The sequence below is a fragment of the Amblyraja radiata genome, chromosome 12 (genome assembly GCF_010909765.2).
Source record: "Amblyraja radiata isolate CabotCenter1 chromosome 12, sAmbRad1.1.pri, whole genome shotgun sequence".
Lineage (NCBI taxonomy): Eukaryota > Metazoa > Chordata > Chondrichthyes > Rajiformes > Rajidae > Amblyraja > Amblyraja radiata.
This window is the reverse complement of record NC_045967.1, coordinates 37,448,714-37,472,425: the sequence shown is the minus strand read 5'-3', so window position 1 is coordinate 37,472,425 and position 23,712 is coordinate 37,448,714. Positions and strand designations below refer to the sequence as shown.

The following is a 23,712-nucleotide window of genomic DNA, read 5'->3' as shown; positions in this document are numbered from 1 at the left end:
CGATTTTCCAGCATCTGCAGTTCCTTCTTAAACTCTTAGGCAAATTTATTTTGGTGTATTCAACCGAAGAAGTGACTTAACCTTCAGGATTAGTCCAATCACTAGGCATGTTATCACCAGAACAATCCTGCCCTAATTTGCAGTGTCCAAATGTTTGTCTTCATCTTGAACGTCAAAGCCCATTTCCAGTCCAGACTGTGGACTGGGGCTGCATTGCTTGTTATTTTATCACCACACTTCATTGTTTGGCATCGTGTTTGGATGCTAAAGCAGTCCTGCATTACCAAGTGTCAAGGAAAGTGCTATTTCCCTCAACCCCTTCTACATTTATATAATATTTATGTAAGCTAGCTGGAAAAGGTGTAGAGAAGATTCACGAGGATGTTGCTAAGACTCCAGGGCCTGAGCTATAGGGAGAGGTTGAGCAAGCTAGGGCTATTCCTTGGAGCGCAGGAGGGTGAGGGATGATCTTATAGAGGTGCACAGGTGTGCACTCAGTGTACAGACGCACAGGGTCTCTTGCTCAGAGTAGGGGAATCGAGAACCAGAGGTCATAGGTTTAAGGTAAGAGGGGAAACATTTAATAGGAACCTGAGGGGTAACTTTTTCACACAATGGGTGATGGGTGTATGGAAAGAACTGCTGGAAGAGTAGTTGAGGCAGGTACTATCACAACTTTTAAGAAACATTTGGACAGGTACGTGGATAGGACAGATTTAGAGGGATATGGGCCAAACACAGGCAGGTGGAACTAGTGCAGATGGGACATGTTGGTTGGTGTGAGTAAATTGGGCAAAAGTGTCTGTTTCCACACTGTAAGACTTTATGACTCTAAGCAGTAAATCCACTCCCTCTCTAAGGAAATTTGCATATGCCAATGACATGCCAATAACCACATCAGCAAAGACTTGCAGGCATGCTGACATTGGACCAATCAATACATGCAGAGCAGTTCTCCAAGTGGAAGTTGTGACCAATCCATTATCTTAGCATTTCGCCCGCAGCCACAGAGCACATACTCATCTCATTGGCAAAAATAATGCAACATGATCCATTCTTACCTCCTGAATTGAGACATTTGACTTTTCAGATTCATCTGCAAGAAATAGCTGCGAAGATCATGAGCCGGAGGGACATCATGTGAAAACTCACCAAAACCCGGTCAGTATGCAAGTACTCCATCCCTTGGCTTTGGCTTCTTCAAAGACCACCCCTCTGGACTGATAGTTCTCATTTCATTTATGTGGATGTTTAGGTAAATTTCTATATGCTTTGTGACACCTAAACTCTGAAGTCTATACCTGATCAATGGTTATAGTTGCTGGCTAATATAACTTCCCCAGATTGTTACTTAAACAAAACTACTCGTACAGAGATTGTACAGATAAACACCTGGCCGGGCGTTCATGTAACGATTTCAAAAATATTGTTTGTCCTCCTGGAAATCTTTGTGGTTGTATATTCGAGGCCTTACAGTGCTTGACGGTGCAGAAGTTTGGAGAAAAACATGAACTAAATTGATCATCCAGTTTAAACATATAATCTTCAATCCTCTGGTAAAGTCCATTGGTTTTGATTCACCAAGTCAAATATGGAGAGCCCTGAATCGGCTCCAAACTGGATAGTTCATTGATGCACAAATGACCCATTAAGTTCTGCTGCATGCGACTGGAGCAACTCTAATCAAACTTTGGACCATATAACAAAAGACTGCCCTCTAACAAAGTTAAACAGTGATATTACAAAAATACACTCATACCCCTCTAAAGCTTCAGACTGGATTTCTAATTGTTGCATGAAGTCAGCCAGAACATCCTGGGGGAAACAATTTTGATAGAACCGTACAAAGTTGACAATTCCTTCCTGCTCTATGATTCCTTTGTTGGCAATTGCTTGGTCATGTATTATCCTTGGCTTTGAATATTTCCATTGTTTTCTACTGGAGTACATAACGTGAAGACCATACTGCAAACGCATAATATTCTGATTATGTATTTGTGGACCTTGAGCGGAGTTGCTGAAAACAAACTTGAATAACTACATATGGGTTTTATTTTTCATGCATAACCGGGTACAGGAAAAAATTAGGCTGGAGAAATAAATCAGCTGCCCTTGCTAAAGTCAGGCAAAACAAAGGTAAGTAAGATCCAAGGTGTATTTTCCATGCGGTGGAGTTTTACCACTCGAACCCCTATTTTCAGGTAGTGTTTGAAAATTGGACCATTTTCATTCCATTCAATAATCACTGTTGAAAACGTGTCCTACAATTTGGACAGTACTTGCTTAAATCATGCATGTCAATTGGCCAGTATGTGACTAACTCAAAGACCGTTGGAAATTAGCTTCACCATCAATCTCAGTGAAAGTTGCTGATGATCAGGTCTCAGCAGAATGCATGGGAGTGAAGAAATCGTCTTTGGGCCATTGATGAGCCCTCAGATGTGTGCCAAGTGCGAGTATTGGCAGGATTGAAGTGAGCTGGGAGGAGTTGAGTTGGAAGATGTTCCAGCCCTTCTAGATGCCATTGAACATTCCTTTAATCAAAGAACATTTGATTTTCTTTTGTTGGCAGCTGCTGGAATCTCCTGATCGTAATCAACTCGGCAATAAATTATTAATGGAGTACTTCAATGGGTGTTAGGTGCCTAATTTCTATATGTAAGATACGCAAGCGTTCATTTCAGATGTCCAGAAGACTGAAGAATTTAGTTTTCATTACCCCTCATGCAGATGAGTAAGGAGGACAATCAAAATGATGTTGCTGGCCATGGTAGTGAATAGGTTGCAGGAAATTAAGTAGGGCAGTAGGTCCACAGTAGATTCCGTTTCTGCCGACCTGTACCTACACTTCAGCCCCCCGCGGAACTCCACCAGCAACTCCACCGACTTTCCACCGCCCACCAGTAGACCGGAGCTGGAACCCATTCATTTTCTCCAGAGCTCGACCCACAACCTTACCAATTCCATTTCTCCAGATGCTGCCTGAGCTGCTGAGTTACTCCAGCATTTTGTGTCTATCCCAATAAAATATATAGTCTTCCGTGCACAGTGTGCAAATCCCCATTCCTTGTTATCAGCTGTCCGATTGGCAAGCGTAAGGTTGAAGTGTTGAGGACTTTGATCTGGAAACAGGTCATGGTTTGATCAGAATTGTCAAAAAATATAAATATATCTTCAAAGCAAATTGCAAGTGAAAAATTAAAAGGAACATAATTTCTGGAGGGGGTACCTATATAAAAATAAAATAAAATAAATTGTCAACTAAATAAAATCCTGCCCACTGAATCTTTGGAAAGCCTGATGCCATTTTACACATGGATTTCAAGTTATTGTAGGAAATTAATTCAATTACGTCCAGCTTCTGTGCAACTGTTGTTTATTCCACTACTTCACCACAATAAGAAATATTTGAATTTCATCTGCTGCATAAAACCACACGTCTAGAAGAATGTCATCCATTACATTTAAATTCGACAAATGTGCAGTAAATTATACATTGGCAAATCTTTACAATGTCACACTCCATATAAGTGAGTCAAAATTTACGTCACATTTGTTGATTATTAAATAACAGGATTGGAATGTCCCTCGTTATTAGGGTGGCACTGTGTCGCAGTAATTAGTGTTGCTGCTACACAACTCTGGGGTTCCTGGTTTGATCTGCACCCTGGATGCTGATGGTGCAGAGTTTGCACGTTTCTCTGTGACCATGAACACATAATGCTGGAGTAACTCAGGCAGCATCTCTGGAGAGAAGGAATGGATGACTTTGGGTCGACACCCTTCCTCAGACTATCTGTGACCATGTTGGTTTGCTCAGATGTCCTTCTGCATCCCAAAGACATGCTCGAAGGTTTATTTTCACTTGTCCATTATCCTTTGATGGCGATTCATTGCAAAAATACATTCAAAATATAGTAGATGTATGTTTATGAGGGAGAATAAGATACAGGGGTACTATGGGGGAATGGGGCTAGCACAGGTGGATCTGATGGGCGAAATGGCCTCCTGCTGTAGGAGAAGTATAAGGTAAAGTGCCGCCAAACCATTGTATTGCCGGTGACCATTCGCCATCTTAATAATCAGCTGTATCTTCAGTATCTCTCTTCATGAGACTAAATCTACCACTCTATATACTGTACAGTACTTTGAATATTAGTTGAAAATGGTAAATGACAATTTTTTCGTGATTCTTGAAATGAAAGATGAATCCTGCTGGGGTACCACTTCGTAGGTGCTGGCAAACCTCTATTACCTTGTGCAAGTGACTATCATTCACACCTGAGTCTACAGAATGATTGTTGGCAGACTATTTAACCAGAAGGAGCAACAGCACAGAATCTGTTCCTGTCTTCACTCTTCAATATGAACTCTCACTCATTTTCTCCCCTTAGAAATTATAGTACAGGTATCAGCTTTGCTCAGTGTTCAACATGAAGCCAACTAACAACGGAGAAACGGTCAGTCTAGGGCTTTCTAAAATATTTTAATGATTTGCAATTGTGTAATTTATTGCATATTTTTATTTTTATTAATGGATTACGTTTTCCCCCCAGTAGATATGATAAAGCACATCATGATTCCAAAGGTATAAAGAATTTGGGATGTTATGTTTTGCATGAATGTTAGTCAAAGTATGCTGCTCGTGGCTTTAAAATGCCTTTATGATCCCAACCAGACAGAAATTATAGTATAACTGATGATGGAAACATTGCCATTCTACATCTGATATTGTATCACATAAAGACCATTAGAGCTTCATTCAAACTGTAGTTAAACTGGCAAGAGTCATTTGTGACTTTTGTATGTAAGATACAATACTCAGAACCTGGTGATAAGACTTCTATACTTGTATTTATTACGTACTTTCATGTATTGGATCCCCACTGAATATTACACCAATAATCGGCTCAAACACCTGTCTCAATATTACTCACTATCCACCCCAGCAAAAGAATTGCATTGCTCTCAATTCATTCCTGTCCCTGCCACACTATTTGCTCCCATTGCCATGCAGTAGTGCTGGACTTCCTTAGGTCAACCTCTCCCAAGTCAAACACTTTCCAACCACATATAGATGTCGATGTGCTTCCCTCCCATAGCCTGGCTCTGATGCCCCCGACTATCCTTTTGTGTCAGGATACAAGTTCCTTCATCATGCATCAGTGCCAGGCTCTGAAACTCCACCTCCCCAGGCCACTGTAACACCCGATGGGACCTGTGACTCGCTTGCCGTCCTGACCAATTATCCCATCACCATCACCAATCCCATCCATCCCACTTAGCCTCTGAGCATAGAACCGGGCAGCTCATTTTTGTCTGGACAATTTGCAACACTTGGTCAACAGTATTATAGCTTTGAGCAGTGGGTGCATCTGAAATTTGCAGAGGGCAAGCAACGACTGGAACTTTTGGGCACCATCTGCTACATCCATTTAGCAGGTGTTTTTTGGATACACCGGAGTCCATAGATGATCAGAAAATCTGTTACATCAAAGTACAAAAGGTGAGCAGGTAAAGATGTGGGATTATTTGTGGAATGTTGCACCACACCAAGTTGTGTGTTGTGGAACTTAAGAAGTGACCATGCAGAGAAGAGTTAACATCAGTTGCAAAGTATGGTTTCCATCTGAAAGAGTCCGTGTTAATTTATGGGATCATAGCTTGTAATTATTTAAACACAGTACCTGATTCACATTTTATTTGAGTACATCTGTAGAGTTTAAACATTAATAGCATTCTCAAATTGATTTATTTTTAACTTGGTGAGATAACCAGAAAAAATGTACGTAATATAACCCTGCTGTTCTGGTTACTATCTTCTCACCCAGATGACAATGTGACTAAATATTAAATCGTCTATTGCTCTGTCATCAATTCATCTTTGTTCATCATGCTCACTTATGGCGCTTGATCATCCTCTTGTTCACCATCCATCCATCCATATCTCTCCTCTCTCACCAAGCTACTTTTTTCCCTGTAAGTAACCGACAGTTAACGTACTACAGGTGCACAACCTTTTATCCGAAGATCCAAATAACGAAAACCTCCGAATAGCGGCCATTTTTTCGGTCCTTGAAGAAAGGTCCTTGAAAACGTTCACCGAGGGCGGCCCGCAGAGGTGACAGCGGAACCTCCGGTCGGTCCTCGAAGAAAGGGGAACTAAATCCCCATTCATAAAAGAGAAGGTGAGGGTATATTGCGCGGGAGGTTTAATAATTGACAATATGCTGCTGCCTGCCCGCTGAGTTAAAAAGTTCCCACGGTAGACTCACGATCAAAGCCCCCGGCGGGCGCTAGCACGTCCGCGGCAATTTACAGCCGCGCCGGGCGTTGTAAGGCCCCCCTCCAGGTCATTCTCAACCCCGTAATTCGGGCGGGAGAAGTCGCCGCTGCCGGTGCCCCGCAAAGCAGTCTCCCACCGGGGACCCGCGAGCTCCCGGTGTCACCATCCACCGGAGTCGGGTCGCAGCAGCTCGCCCCCGCAGCTCTCCACGCTCCGAAGCTGGCTAGCTCCACGGAGGTAGGTCCGTAGCTCCACAGCTCCCACCGCCGCCCACCGACCCCCAGGCCCACTGCAAGCACGGAGATCCCAGAGACCCACAGCCAGCAGCAACTCCAGCCCAGCCCCGCTCCAACTCCAGAGGAACACGTAGGGGCAGAAGCTGATGGTGTGCAAGGTACGTCTTGTTCTTGGGGTGGCGGATGAGGGGGCGCAGCTCGGGCTGTGGGCAAACTGCCACTTGTCGCCGTAGCGGCCCATCGGGGAGCGGATTCCTCTGGAGTTGGAGGGGGAGGGGGGTATTGTGCTGTTTGATCGCCCCCTGCTATCCCAGAGACAGGGAGACACAGCGGCTTTTTAGACTGGTGGGCAATCACTTCCAAAGTTCTGCCCACACAGTCAGTACACCTCTCCTACACTGCATTTCATACAAACATTTATTCTGCAAGAAAAAACGACATTGAAGACTCAAACTCGCGATCGAGTAACTGCCAGGATCAAGGCGCAAACTCGCGACCTTGCGGATATGAGCCGAGCACTCTACCACTGAGCCAGCCATTAAAATCTACGCTAAAAAATTTCCATTCCGAAGACCGACAAATTCTGAATTACGAAAAGTGTCTGGTCCCAAGGCTTTCGGATAAAAGGTTGTGCACCTGTATTATACTCGCAAACTTTCCTCGGTTGACTTTTATCTGTCCATTCACTGAAAATCACTGATTTGTTTACAACTGTACAACCAGTCTCACCAACATTGAAGCCCTGGATCCCAATAAAATGATTACTCTCTCTCTCATCTGGCTATTATCCCCACACATCTTGCTTCTCTACTCCCTTAAATTGATGGGATTCATATTTAACAAATTATTCATTGTAAAAGTTGGAAGATTTAAAAGAGCACTGATTCATTGGCTCATTGAGAGGCACCACATCCAATAAGAGGCTGGGTGCTGAGGTGGAGTGCTGTGTTTGACGGTAAGTGTGGAGGCTTTCACTCAAGGGACTTAAGCGAGGAGGCTGAGCAGAGTGTGACGACAAGATAAGGTAATACCCATTTTTCGTTACCGCCTTCTTTCGTCTAAATGCACTTGGGATAGCAGTTATGGCAGCAGTATGTAGGTATGTTGCAAAGCCTACCTGAAGCGTCGCTGAAAATCTGTCGCTGCGGGTGTGCGCGATTTTGGCGCCGTTCAGAGGGGGCGGGTTTAAAACGCGACTTTCTCTAGGCTGTTCAAATCGAAGATGTTCAGCCTAGTTAATTATTAACGAAAAATCGCTGGAAGACCCCGTCGCAAAAGCTATTATTAGTTTTAAAGGCCTCGTATAATAGTTATAGTAGTTTAAAAATCAATCTCTAAACCCGCGACCACCAGCAACCGCAGGGTCTCATAAAGCAAACAAATGAAGGTAGGCTGTATATTTTTACATTAAAAAGGGCTTCTAAAGATCCCTTTATACAAAGTTTAATATTGCGAGTAGCTCATTTTGGGCCCATTATATCCCGCAGTATTTTTCTCGGCATTTGGGGGCACAAATCTACCGCAATGTGAACGTTCTAAACCAGCGCGTTCACAGGAACCCACTGGAAAGCTGATTTAAAATGGACTTTAATTTACAGCAATTGAACACTAAATTCCTTCCATTTGGTCTATAAATTAATGTAAATGAGATTTTAAAATCATGTTTTATTGTGAATTATTTGTGAATATTATTTGGACATTTAGGCTATTTAAAAATGTTAATCATTTATTAAGAAATGGATAGATGTTTAGATCTAGTAATTGAAGTCTGAAATTAGCTACAATTAGGTAACTAACTAATTATATGCTTTAATTTCAGGTCATCCAAGTAAGATTATTTTATATTTGTTTCAGAATGCTTCAATCTATGATAACTGAAAATTTCATTCAGTTCTCCTAATTTTTAAGAAAGTTATGGGCTTTTGACTGTTCACGATCACAACTTTTTTGTTATGTCCATAGAAAATCAATAGGGAACAAGATGCTCATTTCCCAGTATGAAAATGGCCATAACTTTTTAAATACTTGAGATATGAAAGTGAATTAGGTGTCAAATTAAACTTATTTTTATGCTTTATCTGATGGGATAAATTGCAGACTTGATTTTTAAAATCTCAAAATTTTGTAACATTGCTACAGTATGCTCCCCGTTGCTGGATGTGGAAAGTCTGAGAAACTTTCAGAGGTCCTGAGGACCTGTGGAAGGTGCTTCCAGCTGCATCTCCTTACTGACCCTGGGAAGGAAATGAAGCTGTAACTGGACGACCTTGGGATTGTCCTCGAGACTGAGAGCATCACAGACAGGAATCACAGTGAGTTGGTCACACTAGAGCTGCAGACAGAAAGTAGACGGGTAACCACCAGGAAAGGTAAAATGAATAGGCAAAGAGTTCAGGAATCTCCTCTTGAAAACACATATTCCCTTTTGGATACTGTTGGGGGGGGGGGGGGGGGGGGGGAGTTAACCGTGTTGAGAAAGCAGCAGCAGCCAGGTCTGTGGCACCAGTTCTGGCTCTGAGGCGGTACAAAGTGGAGTTGTCAGACAGGGCTATAGTCTCATTTATTGGAGACTCAATGGTTAGGGGACCAGACAGGAGATTCTGTGGCAGCAACTGGACTCCAGGATAGTGTGTTGCCTCTCTAGTGCCAGAGTCTAGGATGTTTCCGATCAGCTGCAAAACATTCTCAAGCGGGAGGGTAAGTTGTTGGGCATATTGGTACTAAAAATATAACTACTATTACTAAGTACTATTCATGTCAGTAGGAAAATGGATGGGGTCTTGTGAAGTGAATATAGGAAGCTAGGAAATAAGTTAAAAAACAGGACCTAATTCATGGTGAAGTCTAGATTACTCCCAGTGGCACATGCTAGTGAGGGCAGGAATAATAGGATAGGCCAGATGAATAAGTGACTACAGGGGGCAGGAATTCCGGTTTTTGGCTCTCTTCTGGTAACCTGCACAGGTTACATCTGAACTAGAGGAACAATATCCTGGGAGGGAGATACACTTGTGTTACTCAGGATTAAACTAGATTGGCACAGGGGAGGCTCAGAGCAGAAATAAGATGTCAGTGGCAAATACTGTGATCAAAGTGAGCAAGATTAGCAGATAGAACAGGCAAGTACATGACAAAGAGAGAGGAAAGGGTGGTGGTTAAACTATATTTCAATGGTAGAGCTTTAACAGATAATGCGGACAAACTCAAAGCGTGGAATGTGTGGGAGGTCTGGGATATTATAGCCATAACAGAAACGTGACTGAGGGAAGGACAGATAGGTAGCTCAGAGTTCCAGAGTGTAGAAGCTCCTGATGTGATAGAGATGCAGGTGAGGGACGAAGGACACTGACTTTTTGATCAGGAAGGACACAACTATAGAGGTTTAGAAAGGACTAGAATAAATGGGAACCGTTGGGTCCCAGTCACATGGGAGGCCTGGTCCCCCCCCCCAATACAACCCACTCCCCAACGCAATATTCCACCACTCACCAGGGTAGTGGGGTGTGGTGTAGGTGGGTGGGGGAGGGGTGTGTGGGGGAGGGGGGTGTGGGGGAGAGGGGGTGTGGGGATGTGGGGGGTGAGGGAGGGGTGTGTGTAGGGGAGGGGTTGGGGAGGGGGGCTGGGGGCGGCTGTGGGGGAAGGGGGTGTGTAGGGGAGGGGGAACCTTCAAAACCTTCATAACCTTTGTACTATTTCACCGATCGGAACAAAACCTATTTGACTTGCAGCAGAGGAGAATGGTGAGTAAGGTGGCAAAAAATCGTTGCGCTATGGGGGATCATTTTTGCGCAAATTTAATTACAACGCAGACAGGAAGTGGTCAAGATTAAAGTTTTAGTAATATATATATATATAGATAGATAGATAGATAGATAGATATAGATGGATAGATAGATAGATATAGATAGATAGATATTCATGGGGGATCATCTAGTGAAGTTTCACAACTAGAATTTTGAAACAAAAAGGGAATTATCACTTAGATGGGATTGTTTTATAGGCCTCCGAATAGTCTGCATGAACTAGTGGAGCAAATGTGTAAGGAGACTGCTGATTTAAAAAAAATGAATAGAGCAGTGTTAGGAGGAGATTTCAACTTCCCTAGTATTGACTGGGCCACTAATTGTGTAAGGGGCTTGAATAGGGTGTAATTTGTCCATGAAAGTTTCTTTAATATATAGAGGACCCAACTAGAGTGAGTGCAACACTGGATCACCTCTGAGGGAACGAGATAGGGCAAGTGTCTGTAGTATCATTGGGGGAACACTTTGCGACCAGTGACCATAATTCTATTAGTTTTAAAGCAGTTATGGAGAGGGTAGCACCGGCCCACAAGTTAAGATCCTAAATTGGAGCAAGGCCGATTTTGGTGGCATTAGGCGGGAACTTGCAGAGATCTATTGGGAAAGTATTTTTGCAGTTAAGGAGACGGCTGGCAAATGGGAGGCTTGGCAGTGAGATAGAAAGAATATTGGAACGGAATGGTCAAGATTGGCAGGTTAGTGCACCTTAATTGACAAGAGATGACGTTGAACTTGTACAACTACATCAATCATGATATAGTTGTACAAGTTGTTGGCGAGACCACACTTGGAGTATTATGTGTTGTTCAGGTCTCCCAGCTATAGGAAGGATGTCATTAAGTTGGAAAGAGTGCAAAGAAGATTTTCTGGCTGGATAGGCTGGGATATTTTTTTCTTTGGCATGTAGGAAAGTTGTTGAGCTGTACAAGAACTGGAACGGCATGGATAAAGAGAATGCTCACATTTGTCCCAGAATAGAGGATTCTAAAACTAGAGAGCATGGGCTTAAAGTATGAGGGGGGAGATTTAAGAGGATCTTGGGGACATCTTTTTAACTCAGAGTTTAGTTTAGTTTATTACTGTCACGTGTACAGTGATAAGCATTTTGCTGATTGCTATCCAGTCAAAGACTATACATAATGACAATCAAGACAATGTACAGATACAAGATAAAGGGTCTAACATTTAGTGCAAGATAAACTCCAATTAATGATAGTTTGAAAGACTCCAATGAGGTAAATGGGAGGTCAGGATCACATTCTAACATGTGGTTCAGTTGCCTGATAACGGTTGGAAGCCCCCCATATCTGGAATGAGCTACCAGATGAAGCTATAGAAGCAGATATAATTATGACATTTAAAAGTCATTTGGATATATGGGTAGGAAGGGTTTGGAGCGCGATGGGCCAAATACAGACAAATAAGACTAGCCCAGTATGCCCAGCATGGACAAGGTGGGCTGAAGGGTCAGATTCCGTGTTGTATATCTCTATTAGTCTATGAGTCTAAATTAAAGACACTCACTACCAGATCTGGCTGGAACATCTAAGGCAGATTTGGGTCTGATTTTATATGCCCAAAATTGTTGCTATTATCTACCTCATTGGAGACCATCGGGCTATCTTTCATTGGATTTTACTGAACTTTATCTTGCACTAAACATTATTCTCGTTACTTCCTTTATCATGTATCTGTATGCTGTGGATGGCTCAATTGTAATCATGTATGGTATTTCTGCTGTCTGGTTAGCACGCAACAAAAGCTTTTCACTGTACCTCGGTACATGCGGAAATAAACTAATCTAAACTAAACTAAATGCAACACAATGTTAGCCACCAGGTTATTTTCTCCATTGCAAAACTGTACAAACTTTCTCCACTGTTTTCTTTGCTTCACCTCTGGGAACTAAGATGAGAATTCCATGGATCATTTTGTCACAAAAAACAACTAATTGTAGTCTCTGTTGTTTCTGTCCCATCCCCCTGCCTACCAGAAATTTGCTTTCTGGTTTTCTTCATCCCAAACTATGAACTGAGATATTTCCCCTGGTTCTCTCCCATCCCTGCCCATATAATCTCTGAGCCTATCTTCTCCCTGAGACCCATCTTCTGCCTCATGGACCTTATTTTCATCAAAATGCTGACCACCAACTTCACATCCTTGCCTGTTGAACAATTTTCTTGATCACTTTCTCTCCTCGTATTCTGGTCGTTGGGTCCTTCAAATTGTTGTCCCTCTTCACAAACACCTCTCCTTGATTCCTGTTTTCTGCAAACTACCATTCCATTTCCAATCACATATTTCCATTTGCAAAAATCCTTAAAATATTATGTAGTTTCCCAAATTCCTCATTGTCTTTCTCAGAAATCTTTTTTTTTTTGCATTCCTTCATTCGTCTCCTCCACCTATTCCAACAATTCTACAATACTAAACACTTCTTATTGCCTCAAACAACGTCCCAACAGGCTTTGACACGAGCACCTGTGTTACCTTGGCCTTCTCAAATTCTCTGCAGACTTCAATGCATTTCATGACATCATTCTTCTCCAAAGAACTACCTCAGTTGTTCTGTTGGGTAGAACTGCAGTTGTCTAGTACCTTAACTATCCAAACATAGCAAGTGAATCAACAATAATTATATCTCTTAGAAGGCTCTATTGTTGCTGTTGGGGAGCCGTGAAGATCAGGACAGGACCTTCAACTATTTATGTCATATAATAATAAATCGGATTAAAGCCAGTTCAAATAAACTTATTCCTAATGATTGACTGTGACTTTGCACATGTGTTTAGTACAGAGTGCACAAATGGGACCTCCCACAGATAGCACCATCAAATTAAAAAAATAAATCTTTATGGGTACATTTTCACATAACTGGAGAAACAGCTAAAAGTTTGAGACTTTAATTTTGAAATTAATTCAATATGCGATTTAGTTTTGATGTTAGCAGAAGTTAGGTTGTTAAAAAAGTGTAAAAGAAAAGTCAACTTTCTCCTTATATTTTTTTATCTATAAGGTGTCAAATTGAAAATGTAGTGTCGCAATGGTTGGACACATACATCTTTTACGGGCTCCAACCTTCCTTGGTCATCCGATGCCAGCCCTGATTTGTTCTGGCCTTTTCTTACCTCCAGTTCCCTCTCCACTACTTTCAGTCTGAAACGTCCAAAACGTCCCCCATCCCTTTTCTCCAGAGTTGTTGCCTGACTGACCTGCAAAGATACTCCAGCACTTTCTGTCTATCTTTCTGCATCTTTTATTACTTTAATTTAGTTAATCATTTTGCTTATATACATGTGTTTGAGTATGATTCAAATATTAAATATTAGTCACACATACATCAGTGGTAAATGAGAAAAAAGACATTTTCTAATAACAGTAAAAACATGTATAAAATTTACAGTGTGTTTTATACGACAAAACTAATTTGAGTTCAGTTAAAATGGTAATTAAATTCCTAAAACTTGGCAATTAAATGATAACTTTATGTTTATGAAACATGCAAAATATGCACTTTATAAGAATTATCTAAACAGAATATCAATCAATACAAGTTATAATCTTTTTTTGTCACTACAGCAGTAGCAACAGCGGAGCTCTTTGACATGATGTGAAGTTGACAAGTTCCTTTTGAAGAAGGATATGGCCATTTTAAATGAAGTTTAAAGGGGTCAGATCCAAGATTTAAAAGGGCAATGCAGATCTCTTCCAGTAACAGTGTAAAATAGATTTTACGTAGAAGTTACTCTTCAGCACAGTTTTTTTACCACACCACTGAAATTAATATTTATTTGGGGAATTTTTTTTTGGTTGCAGATCAGATATTATGTTTTAAACTAGAATTAATATTTTGCGCATTTTTCAGAGTACCATAAATTATTTATTTTGGCTCTGTTCCTGACATCGTACTTTAGTTCTCTGACCCCAATTAGACATGCCTGCGCAACATGTTAGCACTAACAGTGTGACAAGTCTGAGTGTATTAGAAACATAGCAGTGGAACAGTGATGACACTTGGGGGGCCAAAAAGGATACAAGTTTCTGTTTGTCATTCTGTCTGACTTGATGGTTCATTCTCAATTTAACTTTATCTTCAGCTGTCTTTTATCTTTCTTCTTTCTGTGCGTACGCCCCACATGCCTCTGGCACACTCCCTACATTTCTCTCTTCAATAGTACCCTTTTCCATTTGCAGTATGTGTTCCATTCTCTCCTTTTCTCTTTGTTGTCTTTCCTCCTCTGAGCCCTTTGCTTTCTCCCATGCTTTTCTCTTTTAACTTTTCATTTGTCTTTAATTCTTCTCCCCTTTCCTCTCTCTCTTTAGTTTCTTCTGTTGGGGATTCATTCACTGTCACTTTTCCCGCGTTGTCATCCCTTCCCTTTGATTTGCTCTCCCATTTAACATACAGGTATTTTCTCATTCTTTTGATTTGATTCTGATGCTTTTCAATTCACTTTCTCAGTCCTTTTTATCGTGTGTTTTTTTCTTTCTCATGGATCCCCTCATCTCTCATGAATGCAGATTTGTGCCACTAATATCTTTTTTAATAACTTTCCCTGTCCCTTTCTGTTCCTGTTTGACAAATTGTGATTTACTTTCATTGACAGCCATTTTCATATGCATCCCCTCTATTTTAATCTTACTGACCCCCCAATCTTCTGTTAATCTTTGTAAGGTGTCCTTGAGATTTGAAAGGCGCCCGAAAATAAAATTTATTATTATTATTATTATTAATCTTCTGTTTAGCTTTAATTCCTGTACACCCTTTACTGTCAATAAACTGTGTCTCCAGACAATACCATCTCAAATCCATCCAATGCTATTGGCAGCATTGTGGCACAGCAGGTAGTCCTGTAGGCCTACAGCTCAAAACACCTGGATTCATTCCTGACATCTGGTGCTGTCTTTGTCAACTTTCCATATTCTTTTTGCGGCTGCATTGATTTCAAAGTGGGTGCATCAATTTCCTCGTAGTAATAAGTTCATAAATTCAAGGAGCAGAATTAGGCCATTTGGTCCATCATCTACTACACCAATCAATCATGGTTGATCTACCTTTTCCTCTTAACCCAATTCTCCTGTTTTCTCTCCATAACCCCTGACACTCTTACTAATCAATAAACTGTCAATCTCCACCTTAAAAATATCCAATGACCTGGCTTCCACAGCTGTCCATGGTAATGAGTCCACAGATTGTTCTAATTAGTAGGTTATTGTTATTTGCCATATGATTTAGATTCAGTGCCCATAGTGATATTTTTCCCTTTTTGGATAGTGTGTGATCTGGCGGGAATATTCCCAGTATATGATCCCTAGTGTTTGTGGTTAGAAGAATTAGGGGGAGTTGCTGGGCATGTGGGAAAGATTAGGTTACAGGGAAATAAGTGGAGGAATGGGATTGCTCTAAAAGGCGGTATTGATTTGATGGGCTAAATGGCCTCTTCCCCATGAGAAATATGTTACTCGCCAAGGCTACTTTGACAACACTTCCCAAGCTGCATCCTATCACAAATATTGACAGATAGTTCGTTCCTATGAACACCACCACTTGCAGTTTCCCTCCAGATTGCACAGAAAGGGAAATATATCACTATTGGCACTGACTAAATCGTATAGCTAATAACAACACAGACAGAGGCATTCCACCTTTTGGTTCCATATCCACTCCCAGGGTATCATTCCAATTTGTTCCTTTTGTCTTTTCCTTACAACTTGTTCTCTCTCATCAACTTTGCTTTGATTCTTTTTGCCATTTAAGTGCACTAAGGGGGAATTTGAAATAGCCAGTTAACTAACTGTACATCTTTGTGATGTGGGAGGAAACTGGAGCACCTGAATGTAAGATCACCTGGAGGAAATCCATGTGATTGCGGAGTGAAGTTGCAAACTTCATACAAAGAGCATCAAGGCTCAGGATTGAACTTGGGGTTCTGGAACTGTGAGGGATCAGCAGTGACTGCTTTTCCACCCTGGAATACGTCTTCTAACAGCACTGTGGAAGTATCTTCAAAGTAGGAGTGCAATGGTTCCAGAAGGTTGGGCCAAAGGGCCCGTTTCCAAACTTTATCACTCTAAGTGGCTCAAGGGCAATTAGGATAGGCAATATATTCTGCCGTACCCATAACACCAAATCCTGTAAATGAATATGAGAACAATGCTTTGTATGTATGTGTCCTCATCTGTCTTGTCAAGAAGAAGTATTTCTTCTTTGGTTGTTTGTGATTTTCCATCTTCATCTTTCACATACCTGTATCATCACTGCAGTTTCTCCAATTGTTGTTCTATGTTTCTCATTTCCTGGACTCAATTTAGTACTTATTTCATCAAATTAAACCGTTAAGTAAAATTAAGAGCTATAATGAATTAAGAATCTCTTGCCAACGTCTGATCAAAGATGATTAAAGTGTACAGGCGCAGGAAGTCTCAGATTTAATTCACACTTTGTACTTTGTTTCCTATGCTCCATAATATATATAGGATTATTATAATATGCTGTAGTATCTCTGTGTTTACTTATTTGTAATGAAACAGAAAGATCTATGCCAGCTCTATAGCAGAGTAATCCCTTCAATCTCATTCATCCTCCCTATTTCCTTGTGGCTCTGCTGTTTTGTTGGTGAAGAGAAAAAAAAGCGAACTTCCTAAATAAAATATAGCAACCTGTGTAAAAACATCAGACAAGGATAAGATTTGAAGAAACAAGGAACTGCAGATGCTGGTTTACGCAAAGGGATACAAAGTGTAGGATAGAAGTGCAGATGCTGGTTTGAATTGAGGTCTCTGGTACTTTGAGGCAGCAGCTCTACCAGCTGTAACATCGGGGGAGGGGGAGTCACAAACAAATGGACATGACGGCAAAATAAAGGGCTAATCATTTCAAACTGAGGTATGCAGGTATATCTTCTCTCAGAGGATACTGAATCAATGGAATTCTTTGTCCCCAACCCAGATCATTCGGATTTAAGGTGGAGATAACTAAATATTGGAAAGACCAAGAAACGGAGGGTGATGGTGGCACAGAAGAAGAGTTGAGGCCCAGATAGATCAGCCATGACCATATTGAGTGGTGGGCCAGGCTTAAGGTGGCCTGGCAGCCTACCCCTACTCCGGATAGTGAAGATGGTTGTTAAAAATTGCACCAGGATCTTGATCAATTGGCTGAGTGGGCTGAGGAATGGTTGATGGCATTTAATGCAGAAAAATGTGAGGTGTTGCATTTTGGGAAGTTTAACATGGACAGGACCTACACAGTGAATGGGTAGTGTTGTAGAGCAGAGGGATCTAGGAGTGCAGGTGCATAGTTCCCTGAAGGTGGAGTTGCAGGTAGATCAGGTAATCAAAAAGGCTTTTGGCATATTGGCCTTCATCAGCCAGAGTATTGAGTATAGAAGTTGGGAGGTCATGTTTCAGTTGTATAAGATGTTGGTGAGGCCACATTTAGAGTATTGTGTTCAGTTCTAGGCACCATATTATCCTCTGAAAGATGTTGTCAAGCTGGAAAGGGTACAAAGAAGATTTATGAAGATGTTGCCAGGACCAGAGGGTCTGAGCTATAGGGAGAGGTTGAGTAAGCTGGGACTGTATTTCTTGGAGCGCAGGAGGATGCGGGATGATCTGATAGAGGTGTATAAGATCATGAGAGGAATAGATCGAGTAGATGCACACAGTCTCTTGCCCAGAGTAGGTGAATTGAGGACCAGAGGACATAGGTTTAAGGTTAAGGGGAAATGATTTAATAGGAATCTGAGGGGTAACTTTTTCATACAAAGGGTGGTGGATGTATGGAACAAGCTGCCCGAGGATGTGGTTGAGGCAGGGACTGTTCCAACATCTAAGAAACAGTTAGACAGGTACATGGATAGGACAGGTTTGGAGGGATATGGACCAAATGCTGCACAGGAGGGTCTAGTGTAGCTGGGACATGTTGGCTGGTGTGGGCAAGTTGGGCCGAAGGGTCAGTTTCCACGCTGTATCACTCTATGACTCCTGCTGCCATTTTCTTGTCTGACTGTCCTTGTGTTCATTGGGCGCTGTTCATTGTTTTCTGCCATTAAAATCACACAGGTGATTTATAATTTAACTTACAAGGCTTTAAAAATGGCAATTACTGGACGAAAAAAAATGACCACGGTGGCAATGCAAATGCAGCTGTTTCAGCAAAGATATTCACTGGGCTTAAAATGATCATTCTCACGCACAGGTTTTGCCTGACAAGAAACAAAATGATGAAAATATTCAATAGGTCAGACTGAGTCGTCGTTGCATCAGGGGGAGGGGGGGGGAGGGGGGGGGGGGGGGGGGGGGGGAGTACAAAGGGTAGCCCCGTGATGAGGTGCAAGGCAGAAGAGATTAAATGACAAAAAGTATGATGGTGCAAGGAAAAGAGGATGATAATGGAACGTGTAGAATGAAATGATTGGTATTGAAAAGGTGTAAATGGGAGAAGCATTGATCAAATTAATCAACTCCGTGTTGAATGCAAAAGATTAGGTACAGTTCCTTGAATTTCACGAACACTGTTAAAAGACCAGGCCCAGAAAGGTCAGAGTGGGAGTGGTATAGAGTGTCCAGGCTTTGACAGTGACAGGCGACGAACAGACTCTATAAAGGTGTTCCACGACGTGCATTGGTGTCTCTAAAAGGAGGGCAAACCTGTGTCGTGTAGCGAATATTAAATAGAAAGAAGCACAAGTAAACTACCCTTGCTCTCAGACTATATAAACGAACGCCTTTGCAAATGGAAGAGACCATTAGAGAACTCGTTTATTTAGAAAATCTGCTCCGCATGGAAAGTACTGCGCTGCATTGACGGTTTATACAGAATGAGTATTATTCTGCATCGAGAGTTAAAGAGTTCCATAACTGCAAGTGTTCCACCACATTGTGGTTCATCTTGGGTATTTATTTTTGCCAGAGGGCTAATATGATTACTGTATTCTACTTAACATGGAATATTCAGGTTATGTTTGAAGTGTGTCCCATTATTCCACGAGGACCCACGACATCCTTCCACACTTTAGTATTCCCGAGGTCCTCATTGCCTCCCTCAGCCCTACCTTGGACCATTTTTGAAAGGCAAACATAATATGAATACGTTATGGTCGGCGCTTGGTTGCAAACTTTGATGGGTGAGTTGCGAATCGGCATGTTATTGGTGACCGATTGCCCGTGATACGACAATGTTTCTGGTGCAACTGTGAACACCTGGTGGCTCAGAGTCTGTAACTTAAGTATGGTGCGACACAAGATGGTGATTGCGAGCATGCGAGAGTGAAGTTCCTAACGGGGGGAGGATGTATATCTCGGGACTTGCAACATGGAGCACTGCCTCGAATCATTTCCCATACGCGGGTCTATTGAGAAACTTACCAGTCTCTCTGCCCAAGTTAGTGTTTAAGATGTGATTCTAAAAAAGATTGGTCACCCCGAGCTATTTCTGGTCCCTGGGGACGGGATCGGAGCTACTCCAGTGGTGAGCTGCCCCCTCCGAGCTGGAATCCTTTGCCCCGTCAACCCTCTACCTCCACCGTCAGCCTCGGTTTACCAATCTATTGCAGTGGGGATATCCGGACCGGCCATTACATGTAAGATTCTGTGTGCCGTTTTGCTAGTTACAGAAATGCTGCTATTAATGAATGCTTCTTTAAAAATTAATTGTTTGGTGTATTAACAATTTATGGGCCCCACTTGGTAAAACCACTCCAGTTAAACAAAAAAACCATTACCCTACAAGGTGGGATTTTGCAACAACAAAAAATGCAAGTCGCCAGCACTTTATCTCGGAACGATTTAAAAAAAGTGATGACAAATGCCGGCCTGACAGTAAATAGAGGGTCTAGGTGGGAAGGGACGTAGCCCTTTTAAGGGTGGAGGAGGTTGTTGATACAGATGACGGAAATTGTGTTACAGGGCGGCGGCGTGGCTGCGCAAAGAGACTCCGGGGAAATCTCAATTTCTTCACCGATCACCCCCGACAGATATAACTGGCCGCTGTTTCTCCCCGTCCCCGAGATCGTCCGGGAGCAAAGGGGACGGCGAGAGCGTCCGTAACTAATAGGCCCTGAAGGTAAGACTGTACCGGGAGTGGGGTGGAGGGAGGGGAGGGGAGGGGAGGGCGGGTGGTGGTGGTGGTGGCGGCGGCGGGGGAGAGATCGTGGCTTGCTTTGTTTCTGCTACTGCTGATGGCTTGGGATCGCAGGGAGAGGGAGAGAGATTGGGAAATGCATGCAGCGCAGTTGGCCGGGAAGCGCAGCACAAGGGTGCGAGTTGCGAGCGATCCCTGGGCAGGCAAGCCTCCGCTCTCTCTCTCACACACACACACACACACACACACACACAGAGATCGCGAACCGCCTGCCTCAGCCAGCAACACCCGATCGCGATCAATGCCTCTGCTCACCCGCAGAGCTACGGAGCCACAGGGACAACTCTCACAAGTTTGACTGTTCAATACCAACCCAGCACTTGGCACGTTTCTTTTCAATGTATGGACCAACTTCGGCCTCCTGAAAAAAAAACACTGCAGATTTTTGTTTTGAAATACGACCTAAGCAACTTCATAGTTTAGAATAATGTTAGATAGCGCTGGAAAATTCGGATTGTACAAAGTTGTGAGAATGTCGCTTGCTTCCTCCCGAGCCACCCCCTCTTCCTCCCCCATCCCCGCCCCACACGGACATACAAACCACATTTGGAGGCGAATATCTCAGCGATTTCGGGCATCGATCCGATAAACTCCGAATCGATACTGTCAATCTAAATAAAAAGTTGGCGTAAAGAGGGCCGGAATCTCATGAGTGGGAGAGTCGAATGAATGGATCGGACAAATGAGATTTGACGTGCAGGAACGATGTTATCTCTTTTGTGGGGAGTGTACTGTACAAAGAGCAGGACTGTTCAACCCACATCACCATACCCCAAAGAGGAACCTTCCATTTTTGTTTCACTGTACTGGCTCACCAAGGTCACAGGTTGAAGCGTGTGAGTGGGCTCAATGGCAGGATGGCGAAGTGAGCATTGAGTAGTAAAATAGTGAGGGGTTGTATTGTATGCAGAATAGCAGATAGTTGGGAATAAATACTAGATGGTATTTAATCCTCTGGTTCCGATGGCGACATAAACCGGGAGAGTCAATGAACAGATATTAACAGACAGTGAGGATTGAATAGGTCCGCAAACTCATCTGTGGCAGTTAGTTCCTGGCGTGTGGAACATATTTGTGTGTCACCACGCTTTTATTTAGGAGTTTTCCTACTCCGAGTTCAATCGATACGCAGTATTGGAGAGGGGGTAAATGAAACGGTAAGGAGTAGGAATATTCGCCACCTAATGTTGCGTCTTTTCAGCAGAGAAGCTAATTGCAAATATACTGCAGTTTGGTTAGGAGCTCGAAAAGAAAAGATGGATAACAATTCTGAACAGGGAGCCTTTGCCAGAAAAGTTTGCTGCTGAATTCACAACTGCAACTTTTTGGGTCATCCCACATTTGCTGTCAGACTTCTTATATATTTTTTTGCAGCCACTCAAGAATTTATTTCATGTTCATTCACTGTAAATGTGAACCTCAGTTTTTTCTTTTAAGTTTGCACGCCAAGAAAACTATGCATGGGTCTCTTGTCATTGTTTTCATACTCCTGGATTCTTCTATCACTAAATGCAAAAGAGAATGACTAATGTCTTAAAGCAGAAACATAGGTTTCTGATCATTAGGTCCAAGAAACATCCTGGATGAAGATGTTTAACTAGCTCTACATTCTGCTAAAGTTATAAGGATAGGATTTGACCATGAACACAGTGTTATACATTAACTAACTTTGTACATCCAGGATGTTCTTGCGTTGTTAGTAAGTTCAGAAAAAAATCCAGGACTAAATAACATGTTGTTCACTCTGTAGGCTTACTAGTTTAACATTAATTCCGCTAGCTTTAAAAATAATTTTCCAAATTCTAATGTTTTAGCATTTTCTTGTCAGTTGCACCATCTCGCATGATAGGATAGATAGACTTTCATCAGTTCCCAACTGTATGACCAGATATTGGAGCTTGTGGCATGGATCCTCACAGGCTGATGAGCCTGGCTTTCCAACTGGTGTGCAGTGGTGACTGAACTGAAATAATTGCAGATTATTATTGAGAAATGTACATTCATAAAGCAACTTTCATGCCAGCAGGACAAATAAGAAGATTTCATAATTTAAAAATACCATGCAGATCAAATTTGTAAGCAATTTGTGATCAGATGAAGGGATTGAACTAGATACAGAAAATAGGCGCAGGAGTAGGCCATTCGGCCCTTCGAATCAGCTCCGCCATTCAATATGATCATGGCTGATCATCTAAAATCAGTACCCCCTTCCTGCTTTCTCCCCATATCAGTTGATTCCGTTAGCTATATCTAACTTTGTTGAATTAATCCAGTGGATTGGCCTCCACTGCCTTCTGTGGCAGAGAATTCCACAGATTCACAACTCTCTGGGTGAAAACGTTTTTCTTTATCTCAGTCCTCAATGGCCGACCCCATATTCTTAAACTGTGACCCCCCTGGTTCTGGACTCCCCCAACATCGGGAAAAAATCCTGCATTTAGCCTGTCCAATCCCTTAAGAATTTTATATCTTCTATAAGATCCCCTCTCATCATAAATTCCAGTGAATATAAGCCCAGTCGATCCATTCTTTCATCATATGTCAGTCCTGCCATCCTGGGAATTAATCTGGTAAACGTATGCTGCACTCCCTCAACAGCAAGAATGTCCTTCCTCAAATTAGGAGACCAAAACTGCACACAATACTTTAGCTGTGGTCTTAGCTAAGGACCTCCTTACTCCTATACTCAAATTTAGATTTTGTACTTTGCAAAAATATGTGTGTCAAATGATGTTCCCATTCATTTGCTAGGATGGATATTTCACCTTATTTTATAGCAGGCTTTATCTGAAATATTAAACAGGCCACCTATAACTGAAAAGTCCATATACAGGCAGTATGTAATTAATGCTTTCTGAGATGTTTAGAATTATTATCTTTTTTTCAAAGTAAGACAGCATGGTGAACACCAAGACAAATAGTGAAAAGTGAAGAAAAGATAAATGACAAATTAATTAATCTTTCAACAGGGTAGGTTTTAAAGATAGGGGATTATAGATGCAAGGGTAAACTAAGGAAAGTAAATGATGTTCCAGTATTTAGCTCATTAAATAGAATGTGTTAAGGTTTGAGTTTTTGCAGTAAAACATCTTCAGCAATGTGATCATGCAGGTAGAAGAAAAAGTTTATTGAATAGAATAATTGCAATTTAGGAAGAGAAAAAGAAGGATATTTAGAATAGCATTAACAATATTGTGACTGCTGAGAATAATACTCATATACTTATTGTGCACTGATTTCAAT

At 41.9% G+C, this 23,712-nt stretch overlaps 1 protein-coding gene across 3 annotated transcripts in view; it reads left to right on the top strand.

Annotated features, from left to right (window-relative positions):
* bcorl1 (BCL6 corepressor like 1) overlaps positions 1–23,712 on the top strand; it is a 193,224-nt gene that overhangs the window by 40,474 nt on the left and 129,038 nt on the right. Inside the window, exons 2-3 of one of the 3 annotated variants that reach the window (XM_033030542.1) lie at positions 1,091–1,161; positions 20,235–20,391. The gene's annotated coding sequence lies outside the window, so the exon portion shown is untranslated. Of the gene's footprint in view, positions 1–855; positions 1,162–20,234; positions 20,392–23,712 lie in introns of those variants that run through there. The other 2 variants (XM_033030541.1, XM_033030543.1) reach the window with 2 other exon arrangements.